Genomic DNA, 6,700 nt, shown 5'->3' with positions numbered 1-6,700 from the left:
CCCAGGCTGGCCTACCTTTTCCACTCCACCCAGAACATGGAAGGGTCCCAAACAAACTGGGGTCCAGGGAAAGCGGGTGCCTGCCCGCTTGCTTAGAACTCTACAGTTCTCCAAGCACAGCCAGAACAAGCATGCATATGTACATGCCTGAGAGATGCCTAGCTTTTCCAGTGCACCTGGAAGGCTCGAGAGTCCCAAACAAGCTGGGCTCAGGGGAGTGTGCGTGGGGAGTGCTCTTGTTGACACATTCATTAAGAAATTACTGATGAGTAATTTCAATTCACTGTTATCATAAAGCTTCAGTCTTTTAAGGCACCACAACGAAATAATTCAATCGGTGCTTCAAAAGCATCAGTACAAACAACTACAGGAGCTGCATTGGGGCACTGATTTTTTCCATTTACTCAGGTGTATTCTTGGCCCAATATTCCTCATTGCATTCTGGAGAACGTGTGCGTGGGGTACACTTGGCTCTGATTGCTAAGTAGACAGGGACACTGAGTGTCTGATTCAATATTATAAATTCAGGGTCATTTAAAACACAACCCTAATTTTTGGATATTATACGTCCCTATCAATTGATGTTACTAGTATTCTTTATTTAGAGTTTGTTTTAAAACAATAATGATTCAAAAAATGATCATTCAATTAAACATCTCAAAAACCTTGAAATGTTATTCAGTGGTACAGGATGTAGTCCATCCCCAGAACTAAAACCAAGCAAAAAGTCACCTCATGCCTAAGTCATACTGAAAAAAAAAAAAAAAAAAAAAAAAAAAAAAAAAAAATATATATATATATATATATATATATATATATATATATAATTGTAAATGTTTGTCATATGGATGATTAAATTTAAGGGCCCCATGCATACTAGCTCACTGAGCTATCTCTCAAGCCCCCACATTTTAATAATTATTTTGAAATTTAACATAGGTTCTTGCTAATTTCCAAGATTGCAGGTAAATTTGTAATCCTCCTGTCACAGTCTCCTGAGAGACTTCCATAACAGGCAGACAACAACATAGTAGCAAGTATATTTTTCATTTCATGTAAGTCCTACCCAAACCATTCTGTACACTTTCCTAATTTCACCATATATATGGTTAATTTGAATCAAGATCCAAATCAATTTGGCTGCAATTCCTAGATTCTTTCTTATTATGTAACTAATCTCTGGCACCAATAATTATGATTATTTAAGAAAATTTGGGAGAAAAATAAATGGACCGCTCGAAGAATGTTTTGTTCTCTGTATGTGGCTCACTGTTTCATTTAGAGTCATTTAACTTATTTCCACAGCAATAATTCCAAAAGAATTTTGGATAAAGGATCTGTATTAGCTCATTCTTCTCTTCCCAGTGGGAATGTTACAGAGATGCTTGTGGGCACTGCCAGTTGCAGCCCATGTGTATACTGACCATCAGCTTTCAGTGAGGTCCAGCATAGTGTGTAGGTGCAGCAATGCCAGTTCTATTAAATTCATGTTGAAATCACTCACACATGAAATTCTTAATGATCTTAATGCCTTTTAAAAGAATTTCTATAATTCTGTTGTTTTAGTTGACTGTTCTAAAAATCCTGATTTTCTAATTATATAGTGTTTTCCACTTTGATTTCTTGCAAACTTCTTCTCATTACCTTTTAGGCGATCTGAACATATAATTTTTTAGGAGAAAGATACAAAACATATTTGTTTCTTTTGCTTACCAATTTTCAGAAGAATGAGTTTCTAAATCAAAGCTTCATTTATGTTGTTTTTGGCATCCGGACTTAAGCATATTTAGTACTTTTAAATCAATTGTAGTCAGCATGTCTTTTGCATTTGTTTTCTAACTCTAAACCAGTGGCAAACATTTCACGTTACTCCAGTATCACTTCAGATTTACAGAGCTGTGACACCTGCTCTAGCTTTATGTGAATTAAAACTTCCAGTGTTCTTGCCAACTTTCTGATCTGCTCTTCAAATCTGACTTTTATCCAAGAAGCTCTAGTTCTGGACAGAAAAACTTTCTATTTAGAGGAAATTTAGAGGAAATTATTTTTCATTGCTATTGTATTACCATATTTTTTGGTATTTAAGAGGAAAAGCATAGCTTCAACTCAAATCTCTAACATGAAAATAGTCTCAGTTACCTTTTCTTAAATCATTAATGTCACACACACACACACTCACACACACACACACACACACACACACACACACATATATATATATATATATATATATATATATATATATATATATATATAGTTAGCCTTCTTATCTAAATTTGCTTTGATTTTAGTTTGTTCAATATCAGATATTTGTGTTTCATTATTCACAAAAATGATGTATGATTCATCAATATTCTCAGATAAAACATTTTATTATATACATTTTGTGTAATTTAAATCAGGTAAAGCCTATAGAAATATACAGACCTGATAATTCTGGAAGTGCAAACTTTCAAATAATAATATGCAAGTTCTGTGTGGAAATATTGAAATGACCTTAGTCACTGTCCTTTCTGAAAGAGAAAATTCATTTCTATGATTTCCTTCATACTAAAAGTGTCAGAAGTATTATAGCAAAAGGGCCAACAGCCAGATGTGTACATGTCTGTGTAAACCCAGTATTTGGGAGCCTGAAAAAGGAGACTCACAAATGTAAGACCATTGTGGACAAGATAATATATTAAAATTCACTCACATAGAAAATGTGACTCAAAATTTTAAAAATTAAATAGGCATTAGGTGATAAATGTCTTCTTTTAGAGTGTGCCACTTATTTTTCTACTAGTTCCTTGTGGTCTGTAGCATCATTCACACCTAGAAGGAATCATCCTTACCGTGCATATTTCTGCACATGCAATGACTGATTCATTTGCCACAATCTCCATTCATTCAGGTCACAGAACCCATAAGATGGAGGTATCTGATTATAGGGACTTCTTTATTGCACAGCATAACAACTTCTATCTCCTAGAATGCCACAATATTACAGTGGTACTGCATGAAAAGCTTGAAAAACCAGGCACTTATTGTTACTCATATTAACAAATCAGGGCAGTATTTTTTGTTACCATCATTCTTTCAATACCTCAATATCCTGAAAACTATAGTGCTTTCTACTTCTCTTTGTGTGTATGTGTGTGTACTTCGAAGAAATAGAATGAAACATTTTAAAACTCATCCTAGAATTTAATTGCTTTGTTTTTTTATGTGATTTGAATTTATCAATTCAAATATCATATTCATCTACTATAAAAACTTACAAACCTCTATTATAGCACTTAAAAACCTGGAACCTCTCCCCAGTACTTATTAAGGTTGAAAACGTCTTCTGGGATTGATTCAATGGAAAGGGACTTTCATCTCTACTACTTTCCAGAAGGCATCCTTTACATCCTTGTTCCTCAGACTGTAGATCAGAGGATTTAGCATGGGATTGACAACTGTGTAAAACACAGAGGCCACTTTGACTGTCTGTCTTGAGTTCTTGGAGTTGGGCACACAATAGAGGGACAGGATGGTCCCATGGAAGATGGTGATGGCTGTCAGGTGAGAGGTACAGGTGGAAAAGGCTTTTTGACGCCCACTGGCAGTTGGGAGATTTATGACTGTCACAAAAATAAATATGTAGGAGGATGATCAAAAGGGTACTCACCACACTGAAGGTGGTAAAGCCAAAAAGCAGTAGTTGAGGGATGTGCACGTCAGAGACAGAGACTGCAATGAGGGATGTATATTCACAGAAAAAGTGGTTGATGACATTAAATCCAGTAAAGCTTAGCTGAAGAGCATAGCAGAAGAGCACAAATGGGCAAAACAGAGCCCAGAAGTAGGATCCAACCACGAGCAGAGCACAGAGTCTCTGGGACATAACAACCGTGTACAGCAGGGGGTTCCGGATGGCCACAAAGCGGTCATAGGCCATTACTGCCAGCAAGAAGGACTCAGCTACCACAGCAAAGCAAGAAAGGTAGAACTGCCACATGCAGCTCCAGTAAAAGATGGTTTTGTCTTACATGACCAGGTTCTCAAGCAATTTGGGAGTAACAATGGAAGAGTAGCAGAAGTCAACAAATGACAGGTGACTAAGGGAAAAGTACACGGGGATGTGAAGTTTGGGGTTAACCCAGATGATTATTATCATCCCGAGGTTTCCTACCACCGTGACAATGTACATGATCAGGAATACAAGGAAGAGAGGAATCTGAAGTTCTGGGGAATCAGTAAAACCTAAGAGGGCAAAAGTTGTCTCCACACTCAGATTTCTTACAGCCATCACCAAGCTTTCTTGCACTGAATGTGTTCTTGAGGAGACTTGTTCCTGTAAAACACAAGGTATGTGGAAGTAAATGACTGTTCCATCATGAAATTCTGTAAGCATCCCAGTCACAGAACAGACAAAAATGTTTTTTTTTTTTTTTTTTTTTTTTTTTTTTTTTTTAACATAAATACATCAAAGAGTGAAGATTCTGGAAAAAATGTGAAATACTTGCTCCAAAGAACAATGAATGTGCATTTCACTTATTTAAACAAATCAATACAATTCATTAAGAAAAAAGTGTTTCTTGCCTAAGAATTCTGTAAAATATTAAAGAAATTTATTGCTTTACCATTTGTAGTTCCGAAACTCTTTTTCATAAATGCTACTTCCTGTGTTGAATATCTTACCGAAAGTCACCATAAATACTGAGCAAATTTTCCCAGAAGACTATTTCTCCATCATGCATATACACAGAATATTGCATATTTATTCACACTTTACTTTTGAAGTCTTTTTCAGTGGATCTGAGACAAAGTATTTCCACAAGTTATAAGTTCTTCCTTGAATACTATGAGGCTCAAAAGAATAATGTTACAGAAATTGAGCTAAATATGAAAATAAAATTTTGCCTGGTTATACAATTAGGAAAATAACATTTTCATTATTTCACAGGAAGTTTGAATGAAGCTATGTACTACAGCGAAACAGGGTATGCTTTCCTGTTTCTCTTTATGTCACATAAAACTGGAGCACCGAGCTTATTATATCTAAGTTTATTTCCTCAGGGCCTCTAGCTCTAGAGAATCACCTCCAGATTATGCCTTGTAAGCATCATAAGGCAATTAAATCAAATGTGGCTCTCTTACGTCATCTTTAATGAATAGAATTTCCTCCAAATTTCACAGGAAATTATATAATGAAATCAACTTTGGGCTTTGTTTGCACATGATTAAAATGCCCTTTGTAATTGAATACCCAAAATTTAAGTATAGCTTCCAAAATTGAGTAATCCTGGGGATTTTGAATGCAGAAGTTGGCATTGATAGGCAGTCTACTTCAGTCTTTCTGCAAAAATTAACCAGAAACATGCCCATTTTGGGCAAACCTCAAATCAAAAAGGAAATTTATCCCTAGTACAGTTTGTAGTAGAAGCATCTGTTGGGCCATAAAATTAAAAATATGTCATAGTTTTTGAGGGTTATTTGATTGACAGGATTTGTTCAGAATTTTGGTTAGCACACCTAATCAATTACTGATCAGCACTTCTGCATTTTAAAGTTATACAGTAAATCCAACTGAAGTTAACTATTTGGCTTTTGAGAAAGAGATTCTGGTATTTTAACAGACACTACCAATGACTGAGTGGCTGTCCCATCGCATTTATTTACTATGCAGCCTCCACTTTCTGTCTTGAATGGGTATCATCTCTCTATCAGTCTGTGAAACTAGGCCTGCAAAACAATCAGCTGCATTCCTGTTCATGAAGACACAAGTCAGCCAAATGAGAATGTAGCAAATTGTCCATGGCTCAGACTTTTGCTTCCTTTTGTCTTCTCCAAGGCTGACCACATGGCCTCATGGAGCATGCCCCGCCACAACTTGAATATGGAAGGAAGAACTGGGGCACTCTTACCGATGGTTTCCCGTGGATGTGCCGGTACACATAATGGCACAGTTACCAAACTTCAGTGCTGCTCCAGAGTGACCCTGAGAAATGAAAGAGAGAGAGAGAGAGAGACAGACAGAGAGAGAGAGAGAGAGAGAGAGAGAGAGAGAGAGAGAGACCTACAGGCAAATTTCCCTAGTAAACATACATGCAAAAATTCTCAATAATATATTGGCAAAAAAAATGCAGCAAATCATCTAAAAGATTATACACCATAATAAAGGGGGTTCATCTCAAAGTGTAGGTATGAGGTATGGTTCAACATATGCAAATAAAGGTAGTCCACCATACCAATAGAGTCAAAAATAACAATCACATGATCATTTCTATAGTTGCAGAAAAAGATTTTGATATGTTCCAACACTCATACATGGTAAGACCCTTACAGAATACTGGAATGGATGGTCTTTATATGGTCTCAGTATGATAAAAGACATCTATTACAATCCAAGAACCAGAAACATATTAAACAACCAGAAACTTAAAGCCTTTACACTAAAATCATGAACAAAACAAGGATGTCCATTATTAACACTCCAATTCAATGTAGTAATGGAAACACTAGCCAGAGAGATTAGACAATAGAGACAATAAAAGGAGTAGTGACGGGAAAAAAAAAAGAAGTTAAATTACCATTATTACAGGCAACATGATACTCTACATAGAAGACCTCAAAACCTCCATGGAAAGGCTGCTAGGTATAATAAATAAATTCAGCAATGTAGCTGGATACAAAGTAAACATTCAAACATTAAACAGCATTCCTATACACTAAG

At 36.0% G+C, this 6,700-nt stretch overlaps 1 pseudogene; it reads right to left on the bottom strand.

The window, feature by feature from the left end:
* Positions 1–3,339: 3,339 nt before the first annotated feature.
* LOC134471130 (olfactory receptor 5D14-like) lies at positions 3,340–4,378 on the bottom strand (annotated as a pseudogene).
* Between the last annotated feature and the right edge of the window lie 2,322 nt (positions 4,379–6,700).

The sequence above is a fragment of the Cavia porcellus genome, unplaced genomic scaffold (genome assembly GCF_034190915.1).
Source record: "Cavia porcellus strain 051 isolate PalLab524CR breed Dunkin Hartley unplaced genomic scaffold, mCavPor4.1 scaffold_17, whole genome shotgun sequence".
Classification (NCBI taxonomy): Eukaryota; Metazoa; Chordata; class Mammalia; order Rodentia; family Caviidae; genus Cavia; species Cavia porcellus.
Note: the sequence above shows the minus strand (reverse complement) of the source record. Positions and strands in the feature narration are given on the sequence as shown.